Genomic DNA, 12,469 nt, shown 5'->3' on the forward strand with positions numbered 1-12,469 from the left:
TGGGCCTATGGCCTGATCCAGTGGGGCTGTTCTTATGTTCTTAACTACAATTCCCAGGAAGCCTTGCAGGTCTCTTGTTATCAGGTGTGCTCCCTGGGGCATTTGGTGGGCTGCTGTGAGATACAGGAAGCTGGACTAGATGGGCCTATGGCCTGATCCAGTGGGGCTGTTCTTAACTACAATTCCCAGGAAGCCTTGCAGGTCTCTTGTTATCAGGTGTGCTCCCTGGGGCATTTGGTGGGCCGCTGTGAGATACAGGAAGCTGGACTAGATGGGCCTATGGCCTGATCCAGTGGGGCTGTTCTTATGTTCTTATGGCTTTGTGCACCCCTTTCCAGCTTCTGTGAAGGCTGGGAGCTTCACTGAAGCTGCAATGGGGCATGCCAAGCCAGCGGTGCCCTGCCCTTGGGGAGAACATCACTTCACGTTCTCCCTGAGGGCAGGGCTTCATGTGGCTTGTTCCAGTTTGATGGAATGGGGCACACAAGACCAGCAGCACCCTGACAACTGTGAGAGCCCAAAGGTGACTGGGCAGTGCTCAAGAGCAGTCATGCGCTTCCCTGGTGCAGCATATGGGCCACGTGCCCCTCAGTCTCCAACCAAGTTACGCCTCCAGCCATAAATGCGCCACACGTATGCTTGGAGATTTGGCAGAGGGTCATTTATTAGTAGGGCCATCATTTATTAGAGAGCTCCTTACTGGCAGTGTGGTGTGCTTTGTCAGTTGTCACAAAACCAGTGGTGTGCCTTGCCAATTTTAATGCTTTGTCAGTGTGTTGGGAGATGAAAAAAGGGTTAAAAATCTCTGTACTAGAGTGATATCAGGACGGGCCAAACTGTGACATGAGTGGCCAGCATGGGCTCTCCACACCATTTGCATGTATTAATTTTATAACATAAAAGTTCACAAGGAGATTTATATAGTGAAAGGGGTGAGTAGATTGTTTCCTATCCAAATCTGCTTGGAGCATATAGCTGCCAGGGAGGGTGTCACTGCAGAGAAAACCCTAGTTCTGGCTGCCATTGACCAACTAGTGACAAAGGCACAGGAAACAGTACTTCACCTGGCAACATAAGGCTCAGAGGAGAACCACTCTCATGATTTTGCATTCATTTATCACAATTAATGCCCCCCTAGTCCAAATTGCTCAGAGTGCTATAAGTAGTTCCAATTCACAGTTCCAGCAACCCTGGAGGGCAAGTTGAACCAAGAGAAGGGCGACTGGCCTAAGTTCACCCAAGTGAATTTCCTGGCTGAGTAGGGATTTGGACCTTGTTTTTCTCAGTCCTAGTTCGACACCCTAACTCAGCCGTTTATAACCAGTGTGCCGTGGATGGTCTGCAGGTATGCCATGGGAGTTTGGGGAAGGATTATTTGTTAGTTGGGCCACTGAGGGATGCAAGCCCCTGCTGTCAGTGTGGTGTGCCTTGTCAATTGTCAAAAAACTGATGGTGTGCCTTGACAATTTTAATGCCTAGTCAGTGTGCCACAAGATGAAAAAAAAAGGTTGAAAATCACTGCCCTAACTGCTACACCCTGCTAGCAACAATGGAAGAAGTTGTTCTTTCAGATCTCCAGGTACCCGGCCTAACCAAGAACTATTTCTTCCTCTGATCTCTCTCTATCTCTCTCTCTCTCTCTCTCTCTCCCAAAATTAATTTTGTTACAGTGTAATATAAACTTCCCTGTCTCCTGCACAGTAGCCTTGGGGCACCTTGGAATCTGGCAATCTAATTGGCATGCAGCATCAAATGTGGACTCCTATCGCTTGCATTTATAAACTGAGACAGACAGGACATTTTCCAGATCTCAGGTGGTGCTGATTGTAAACTCCTAGAGATGTACTGATTATTGAAGGTCCCCAGATCCAGGACTCAAAATTGTTGTTGTGTGCCTGGCTGGTCCAAAAGGTTTTGCTCAATTAGCAAATTAAAAACATAAGGGAAGGATCAGCCCTTCTTGGTAGTGTTCAGTGAAGACTGACCCTGGGTAGTGTTGAGTGAAGACTTGATGATGAAAAGGGAAGCTAGAACTTGGACAATTCAATGTTGTCGTTCCCCCAGCCTCAGTTTTCTCCAGCTGCAATATGGGGATAATAATACTAAATTGTACAGGATTTTTATAGGGGAAGTGTGAAGATAATGCATGTGAAGCACGTTGCACTCTCAGAAAGCTGTAAAATGACTTTTTTATTATTAAACTAGAAACACCACAGAGATTAGGAAAGGCTTTTGTCAACCCTGCCAGTTTACCCCGTTTAAATTGCCATGTCACTGTGAAACAAGAGGCTGCCTTAATTCACTCTGTTGTATGGCAGAATAATCTACCACAAACAAGTGACTTCAAGAAGGTTTTCTTGCAGCCAGTGTGGAAACAGGGCCAGACTGCTGAGATCTCGAAACTCATTTCCTCTCTGCTAGTTCCATCACCAAATTTGTGACAACTTCATGCTCAATTAATTGAGTTGCACCAACTTTTTCTAGGGAAGCTTTTCTGTGTCGTCGTCCCCCCCCCCCCGTTTGTCTTTGTAGTCTCTTGAGTGGCACCAGCTGGTTGAAAACTGCTGGGGGAAAGGAGCAGAACCCCATGCTGGGAAACATAAGGGGGGAAAGAACATAAACAACAAGAGAAAGCAGACCAAAAAAAGAAGGGAGGGAAGGAGAGAAATGTGAAGTGGCCCTTTAAACGAGGAGCCTCGGGAACCCAAGGCCCAAGGAACCTTCCCTCAAGTATTCAAATAAGATTGCAGCATCAGATTGGTATGCATTAGGCTGGTTTCAATGAAAATTAACATGTAATTGCTTCAAATGAAGTAAGTGAGGAGGTAATCTGTTCTTAAATTGGATTCACAGGATTTTGTGGTACCATAATGCAGCTGTGAAATAAAATATATTTTAAGGATGATGTCTTTGAGGGGAGAAAGGGAGGGGAGTCAGAAGGCAGAAGGCTTTTTCTGCCTTTCTTTGGCGTCACCCTTTGTTCGCACGAATGTTTCAACATGGGGTGACTGGACTACGACAGCCCTGCAAAGTCCCACGGACGTGCAAGCTTGAAAGCTCTCCTTTTCTTGATTGACCAACCCTCTCTCTAAACTTGCTGTCGATGTTCGCATTTATGTATCTTGAGTGCAAATTAGCCTTCAGTGCTAAGAAATACTCATTAGTGAATTCAGCGTCTGGGTGAACATATATAAGGCTGTCCTGTTGGTGGAATTCTTTCTTGTGCGATACATCTGAGGCATTTCGAGGGAAGTCAGTAGTGTTCCAGTCTAGTGAGTGAAGTTTTGTTGGAGGAATAGGATTGCTGTGTTCACATATACAGTACCTAGTTTGCCCTGAAGTGTCACTTTAAAAGAGAAGTTGGGATGTCCTCAGCACATATTGAGTAACAAATTAATATTTTCTGTGGATTTGGGTGGGAATATGCAGTGCCACCCCATAAATACAGGAGTGCGCTGCTTAACAACTGCTCGCTTAATGACAGACCACATATATGACTGTGGTCAAAGCACAATAAAGATGCTCTTAATGAGGCAATCACCTCTCCCGTCGCCTGCAGCAGAGTGTCTGTTTAATAAACTTTAATAATAATAAACTTTATTTGTATCCCAGCTAGTACAGGCTGTGCAGGGAGTGTCTGTTTACACAATAAAGGCAATAGATTGGACTGAATGTCCACTTAGTGACCTAATCTCATAACAACAGGGATAAGAGAACGTATCCCCATCATTAAGTGGCGCACACCTGTATTGTCATTTCCCCTCATCACATTTTCATGCCATCCTTCCTCCAAAAGCTCAAGGTGATATATGTGGTTTATTACCTCCTTTTTTGTCCTCACAACAAACTTGTGAGGTAGGTGAGATTGAGAGAGAGTGACCAGCCCAAGTTACCCAGGACGCTTCATGACTGAGTGGGTATTTGAACCTGGATCTTCCAGGCCTAAATCCAACTCCCAAACCACTACAGCATCCTGGCTCTCTCTAACGTTGAAAACACTACTTTGCTTTGTTCGGAGTTCCTTGGAGGTTCCCCCTGCCCCCAGTAAGAACCTCCAGATTTCCTTCAAAATTACTTTTGAGGCAGAAATGTGGTAGTAACTGTAGTTGAAACCATAATGTTTAGAAGTCCAGAACAACCCTTTCCCGTATCTCAGGTAAGCGTCATCCCTGCAGCAGGGTCAAGGTGAGATTAAATTAGCTGCTGCTTGCAAATATTTGGATGCAAGGCAAAAGAGAAGGAGAAACCTATCAGCATTGGCTGGGGAGAGGCTCAGGTGTACCAACACAAAGGATAAATATTATCAGTGCTAATGGGACATGCCCAGGCAGATGTCATGGGACTGGAAATCAAACAGGAGAGACTTTCGGGAATGGCTGTCCCTGGCACACAGCCATCTGCTACCTGATCTCTTTGCTGTATCTCAACTCCCTACATCCCTTGGCTCTCCTGGATGCCAGAGATTGGCATTAATGCAGCCCCCATTGGTTTCTATAATAACTCCCTTTGTTTGCGCACTTTATGCTAATGTTCTCCCACTGTGCATGTGTTGACTAGTTCCAGCTGCATGTATGATAAGACATAATGGAGCATGTAAATTGAACGCAGCTCCCTGGGCAATGAAAGTACCTTTGTAAGCTGAGCTACTGGGGATGTTTTCCTGCTGTCTCCAGAGAGTGCCGTGGTCATGAATCTGACTTCACTTTTTAATCCATTTATTTCAATCGAACAATGGAGGAAGTAAGTGAAGGTGTGGAAGACTCAGGTGGTCATGAGTATTCATTTTTACTCAGTGATGAACTAAGATTTTGCCCATCTCCTTATTGTGAAAAGATTGGTACTCTTTCTGAAGATCTGGATAAAGAGCAGTTTCGGCTGCTATATGGCTTGTACTACTGAGGATGTTTTCGGTTTAGTCTAACAGTGCAATTCTATAAATGTCTATTAAGAGCTTGTGTTCCACTGGTGGTGGCTGCAGTACATCAGTTGTAAAAAGTGCTCTGACATTGCATTAATTCATGTGCTGAAGGCTGGAGCCTTCCCCTGCATGCTGGAGGTTTGCCTGCCACCCACGGAGGCAGGTAGAATAGCAGGGGAGGCAGGACACAGTAGGGGGAGTGTGGAAGGGGAGCAGGAAAGGACAGAACACGGTGGTGGCCAGGGGCGGGGGAGTGTTGAAAAGGACAGTGATGGGGACAAAGGAAGAGTGGATCAGGTCTGAATCCTAGTCCCCTTCGCAGACCTGATCTCTCTCTGAGAGAAGGAAAACTCTGATCCCAAACCTCCCCTGCCTTGTGGCTACATCCAGTTATGGAAAAGGCTTCAGGAGTCAACCTCGAGGCAAAATCTGGAGCCGGAGTCCCTGAGGCAGTTCGTGGCTGAACACAGTCACGTTCTGCCAATTCCTGCGATGCCGCTGGAACCAACCGTATTGGCTTCTGCCTTTCCATTGGACCATTTCAGCGACGTGGAGAGGGGGATTTGCTGCATGGGTAACAGTCTATCCTCCATACCTACTTTACCCAGGCTTCGCACACTGGAGAGGACACTCTGTTCCAGAACCACCATTCAGATCGCGATACCATAGTCTTCCGAGACTGAAGGATGCTAACGTGGGATGCTCATTGGCAGATAAAACTCTGCAAAATTGCACTTTTGGTGTGCTCACATATATGGCTATGTCAGGATCATTTTTTTTTTCTTTTTATTTTGGTGGTGTGTTACTGATGCATGCATGCCCTCCTGAACATTGGCAAAACACTACCTGGAAAGAATTTTGTTAGAACCTTGTATATCACCATACCAAAGACACTTCTTTGCAGTTTTTTTTGAATCAATGTGCACATGTGCATTAGTCATGTAGGAAGGGAAGACACGGATAAGCTGTACACTGCAGGCAATTGTGCAGGCAACACGGTCTGTACCAAATCAGGAAATGCAAAATGGAATGAAGGCAAATTCTCACTGCCCCAGTTTGGAAATTAGACCAGGTAATTTGGAGCTGGGAGAAGTTCAGCTGAGGAGAACTTCAGAAGCATTCTAAGCTGGTTCTATTTCTCCCTGTTATGCTACAAATTGTTAAAACAGCCAGGTGCGTGCAGTCAAGCAAATAAATTATGTTGTGGCCTGCAATTTTCAAGGTTGCATTAATTGGTTGTGTCCTCTTCCACTCGACATCTGGATGACTCTGTTCTCCAAGACTCTGTGTCATTGCTACATCATCACAGGGCCCGATCCTACCCAGCTTTCCAGCACTGATGCAGCCCTTTGGAGCATCCCTGAGGATGCATCCGTGACTTCCCCCACCACAGGATGCAGTGCACACCCCTTTGGCATCAGTGCTGGAAAGTTGGATAGGATTGGGTCCACCGTAGTCACTTCCTTGGAGAAGGCCTCATCTGGTCCTTAGCTTTTGCAGCAAGGCCAGGGTTCGTCCTCACCCTGACTGATAACATCCTTTGCTCTTCCCTTCCGCCTTCTGTTCCACAGCTTCAGATTTTTTTTCTCCAACCTGACCCTTGCAGCATCTTTTGCCGGCTTGGTTCTTTGCAAATCTACTTAGGCACAAAGAAATAAAACCCTCCACTTGTGGTGATGATTTTGCCTTCCGTAATAAGTTGAGTGCCTCACTTCTTCCCAATCAGGAGGTAGTAGCTGTTGATCATGGCAGCTATGAAGCTTTGCACCTAGTTAAATGCATTACTTTTTTTTTCCACCTGTGTTGAGAAAGATAGGTTGACTTTATTTGCAGCCATTAGTGTCAACTGCATGAAGCCAAAATGGAATTTATTTAGGGGGCAGGGCTCATAATGGAGAGTGTTTAGCGCTCATTGAAACATTGGCGGCTGACAACGCAACATGAAGGACCATTCTGCTGAGAAGAATGAAACAAGGGCTTTAATTTTCAGCAGCCTTGACAAATCAGAGGTTGCGCTGGTGGGTGCTAGTGTATATAGCAGGAATGTGTAATGTAAGATAGATGAGTGAAATTAGTCCTTTCGAACACTGTGAAATAATCCTTGTACCTGACCACGGTGTGAGGATTTCGGTGGATCTTTTCTTTGGAATTAGAGCATAACTAAACTGCTTACAGTTTTATATGAACATTTTTTATCAGTGCTGTAACCCACTCCCACTATTCAGTGATCTTATTTATCCAGTGTTCCTTGTGGAAAACACACACATGCACAACAAGCACGCACACTTCATTTGTATTGCCCTCGTTCTCCACTGCCCTCACTTGTTTCTCAGTTATGATTGCCAACAGATTGCCAACGGAGGGCGCAATCCTAACCCGCGCTGGAGCAGGCAAGCCAGGAGGCTTGGACTACATCCAGTTCGGGATTGCAGCAAGCAGCAGCTCAGCCACGGGCAAGGGGAAGCTCTTCCCCTTACCCGTGGGTAAGGGCTGCACGCCCCTATGGGTTTCCTCGGACCTGCGCCACCGAGGAAGTGGCGCAAGTCCGAGGAGAGCAGAGCAGCTTGAAGTTATAGTGTTATAATATTCTGATTTGGTGAGAGCATCCATATGACTAATTTAAGGACAAGAAAGAAATAGCAATTGAGGGGTGAGGATATTTATTCACATTTTTATACCAGCTTTCTTCAACTCCCCTCTTTTTGTCCCCATGGCCGAGCAGCGATTTGAACTTGGATCTTCCAGGTCTAAGTCCAACTCCTGAGCCACTACACCAGTGCTTCCCAATCTTTGGCATCCCCTGATGCCCAGTGCAATGCAAATGCATTGTGTGGCTCCTGGGAGTAACCAGTGATGATATCATCGCCAGTTACTTCTAGGTTTGGAGACTGCAAAAGGGAACCATAAGTAACTGTAAGAGGCTCAGAGCAGGTGGGAGGCCTTTTCAAGTGCACAACAATTCTACACAGCAGCTCTGCCCAATGCACCAAGCCTCCTGCCATTGCCTGCAGGGTCGCATCACAATCTCGCTGCCGGGTGGCAACAATCCCATGATACTGCAGTGAGTGCCTTGTGACACTCCAGGGCATCGTGATTACTCCAGGGCACCGGGAACTCCTGCACTACACCATTCTGTCTGTCTGTCTGTCTGTCTGTCTGTCTCTCTCTCTCTCTCTCTCTCTCTCTCTCTCTCTCTCTTTTTAAGTGCATACTGTGTTTGTACACACTAAGAGCTGTTCCATGATCATTCATTTATGGAATTTTCTGCCACAGCATACAGTGATGACAAGTTTAGATGGTTTAAAATGGGTTTGACGCAATAATGGAGGAGGAGAAATCTGTTCAAAGGCTGATAAGTCATGGTGGGGCCTCTGTGTTGAGAGGCAATATACCATTGAATACCAGTGGCTGCAGGACACAATATACAATATACCTATTATCTTCATGCCCTGCTGGTGACCTTTCAGAAAGCACCTGCACGGCCACTCTTGGAAAGAGGGCTGTATACCTGGTGGCCTTTTGGCATGTCTTCTATCAATTTGTTTTAAATTCATTGGAATGACTGCTTCCTACCTCCAAACCAGAGCTTGAGGATCTACCATCCAACTCTGTCCAGGTCAGAGCTCATTCTGGTCAGAAACTGGTAGAGTTGGCTGAGTTGTACTTATATAACTCTTTTTTGTCTGTGCCAGAGGAAACCCAAGATGATTCCCCCCTGCCCCATCCCTTGCAGCCAATGCATTCCAGCACACATCTCACCATCTTCATTGGGGCTTTGTTGTATCCCTGCTGAATGTGCAGCTCTGCTGCTGCTTCTTTTAACATGGCCAGGGGAGAGAGGGCTTGCAGTGACTTCCACTCCCAGCTACTTTACCAGAAGGGATAGTGAACCTGCAGGCTCATTGGAAGGTGGCAAACAGGTGGCCGCTTGCTGCCTGATGTGATGGGTTCAACCTCACGGCGGGGCCAGTCTCCATCATCAATCCGAATGTTGAGTTGAAATCTGCTTTATGTGGAGTGTACGGTAAGCCCAGTTAAAAGCAATGTGAAGTGTCCAAGGTACTGTAATGGAAGACCCATTCAGCAGGAGCGGCTCTTACTTGGTAGCCATTCCTAGTGGTTGGGGATTGTGGTTCCAGCTGGACCCCTTGCTCCACTAGCTCCACTATTGAACTCTGGGTGTTGGACAGCCATCATGGAGGCCTTCAAAGAGCACACAGAGACTGCAGTCACTTGCTGATAGCGGTTTCTCCCTTCTTCCAAGTCACTCCCGGTCCTGCTACCCAGAGCCTGCCTGCCTTGCCTCTGCCATCTCGTGCTCCCCCTCCCCTTCAGACTGAGCCCCCCCCCAATTCCCATGACTCATCCATCAAGATTTAGAACATGAGCTCCTTAGCTGGAGCTTCTTTTGAAAGGACTTAATCTCCCACTGCTCAGAAACTCTCCAATTTCATAGCCTGTCAAGAAACTGCCTGGAATTAGATTCCTAATGCGGCGTGACACACACTTACATGCTCGCACGCATGCGTGTATGTGCTATCTGTGGAAGATGAGCACAAGGAAGGGGCGTTCCTGACATCCCATACCCAGGCCTGTTGTGGCTTCATTGGTGACAGCATCACCCATCTCTGTTTTACACATGATTTGCAAATGAATCCAAAGCAGAAAGGCAACTTAGGAGCTCATCAGGTACCAAAAGGGTGGAGTGGGTGACTTTCCATCTATTAGTGTATCCTGAACCTGATGTTGGCTCATTCCTCTGTTCACTTCCCAGGAAGAAAATGAATGTTGCTATTAAAACAATTCATATCAACTTGGAAATAACTCCCATTGTGTGGGATTTCCTCCCATGATAGTGTGTGTACGATTGCAGGCTCCGTTGCTGTTTTTCATGTCCTTCCTTTTTCCCCCCTTGTGCATTTCATTTTGTATATATGTTGAAGCAGTTACCAACTCCTGAGGGTTAGCACTGTATATCATGTAGGTATCAGCTTGAGAACTCTGTGCCTCTGCCAGGCGGAGCTGTCAGTTTTTACAGCTTCATCTAAATTTTTGTGTCCGCAGCAAGGACAAGGGGGAGTGCTGAGGTATCTAAGAACTGGAGGGGAGAGGGAGGGAGCCGTGCTGAGGATCCCAGGAGCTTTCTGACAAGGGGCACGTGAAGGGCAAAATCGAGATCACTTCCGTCCTGTAAGGTGACTCCATTTCTCCCCTTGCCCATGGGCCATTTCAGTTTCTCCAAGCTACGGTTACCCATGGCAGGCTGCCACAGTGACTTGACCAAAGTCAAAACTTGTCCGAGTGGCTCATTTTAAGTACGATCTCTGCCAGACTTGGGGACTGTGATCCAAGTATTGCTGTCAGTCTGGTGGTCCCTTAAATTGCTGTTTGCTAAGGCGTCAGTTCCCCATTCAACGTCTCTGGGTGTGCAAACCTTTCCCTTTCCTTTCCAGAAATCTTCAAATGTTTTCCCAAGCAGTTGGCACATATTGGCAAAGGCAGTTTTTCTGTGATTTGTGCATCTTGTTGTCGCAACTGGCTTAATTGCACATCACCTTGTCCATCCAGTATCTGCTGTTTTTGTTTTCAGGTGAATCTCAGGTCTGCAGACTGATTGAGGTATCCATCTGTGCTTTAAGCAAATATAAGAAATACTTCGGTTTTTTCTTTTCATTTTTTTAACTCTGGGAACTGAAAATTCTGGATATTTATAGCATCCCAAGAAGTAACTGCTCTGATCTGTAAGAGGATCATAAGGCAATCAGGAATCACTCAATAGCCACTATGTAGCTCAGTGTACAATTGTGTACAATTTTCAATTGTGAAGTTATGTATCATTGCAAAGACAGGCACAATTCCCCAAGCAGTAGTACTGGTGTACACAACAGGTCCTGAGTTATATGACAGGAACCGGGGTGGGATGTCAACACAGGAGGACCTGTCTGGTTTGCCTGTTGGGCTAATATCTCCTGAACTTGCTGGGGCAATATCTTCCTTATTTGACAAAGAAGAAATTGGCCCAGTTTTCCCAGTAGATTTTGACCCTCCCTTGAACTGCAATGAGAGCAGCAATCAGGTGGCTAATTTTGCTCCACTCTTTTCCAGGTCTGATTAATATTATTCATTTCTTCTGTGTCCTGCTGGGTTGAAACAATCCACATTCCCCAAGCCAGACCTGCTGGAATGCAGGTGATTTGCATAAGAGGCAACATCACACCAGGAGATAACATTTCTTACACTTTGATCATTAAATAGCCCACTCTTCCTATTTCTGCATTCCCCCCCCCCCACCTCTCCTTCCTCTATCCTGATTGTGTGCAGGTTAGGAAATTCATGTGGCGGAAAAGGCCCTTGGAACATTGCAGCTTGAACTCAACATTGCAGCTTGAACTCAACTTAGTAAAGCTACCTTTAGCTTTAGAAAAGCTTACCTTAGAAAAGGTATTGAGAACAAAACGGCTAATATTATAATGCCGTTGTACAAATCGATGGTAAGGCCACACCTGGAGTATTGTGTCCAGTTCTGGTCACCACATCTCAAAAAAGACATAGTGGAAATGGAAAAGGTGCAAAAGAGAGTGACTAAGATGATTACGGGGCTGGGGCACTTTCCTTATGAGGAAAGGCTACAGCGTTTGGGCCTCTTCAGCCTAGAAAAGAGACGCCTATGGGGGGACATGATTGAGACATGCAAAATTATGCATGGGAAGGATAAAGTGGATAGAGAGATGCTCTTTACACTCTCACCTAACACCAGAACCAGGGGACATCCACTAAAATTGAGTGTTGGGAGAGTTAGGGCAGACAAAAGAAAACATTTCTTTACTCAGCATGTGGTTGGCCTGTGGAACTCCTTACCACAGGATATGGTGACAGCATCTGGCCTGGACGCCTTTAAAAGGGATTGGACAAGTTTCTAGAGGAAAAATCCATTACGGGGTACAAGCCATGATGCGTATGTGCAACCTCCTGATTTTAGAAGTGGGCTATGTCAGAATGCCAGTGGAAGGGAGGGCACCAGGATGAGGTCTCTTGTTATCTGGTGTGCTCCCTGGGGCATTTGGTGGGCTGCTGTGAGATACAGGAAGCTGGACTAGATAGGCCTATGGTCTGATCCAGTGGGGCTGTTCTTATGTTCTTAACTACAATTCCCAGGAAGCCTTGCAGGTCTTTTTGTTATCTGGTGTGCTCCCTGGGGCATTTGGTGGGCCGCTGTGAGATACAGGAAGCTGGACTAGATGGGCCTTTGGCCTGATCCAGTGGGGCTGTTCTTATGTTCTTACCTGGGGAGTCAGAACACTCTTAGCTTCTGTCTTCCCATCCTACAGCATGGGATTAATAATACCAGCCCATTCTACGAGGCTTGTTCTAAGGATTACAGAGATAATCATCATTTTCCCATTTCTTTTCCAGTTCAGGGAGTGAAAAGAGAAGGAGGAGAAGCAGTAGAGACTGACAGACAGAGATGGGTGCCTCTCTCTAATCTGCCGCCTGAGGCAATTGGTTCAATTGGCCTCATGGATGGGTCAGCCCTGGCTTCAGTTGGCCTCA

General features: G+C 46.3%; 1 protein-coding gene across 2 annotated transcripts in view; it reads left to right on the forward strand.

Moving 5' to 3' along the window:
* The window catches only part of NTM (neurotrimin), a 346,259-nt gene that overhangs the window by 160,830 nt on the left and 172,960 nt on the right, over positions 1 to 12,469 (forward strand). The window lies entirely within an intron of this gene.

The sequence above is a fragment of the Tiliqua scincoides genome, chromosome 11, assembly GCF_035046505.1.
Source record: "Tiliqua scincoides isolate rTilSci1 chromosome 11, rTilSci1.hap2, whole genome shotgun sequence".
Lineage (NCBI taxonomy): Eukaryota > Metazoa > Chordata > Lepidosauria > Squamata > Scincidae > Tiliqua > Tiliqua scincoides.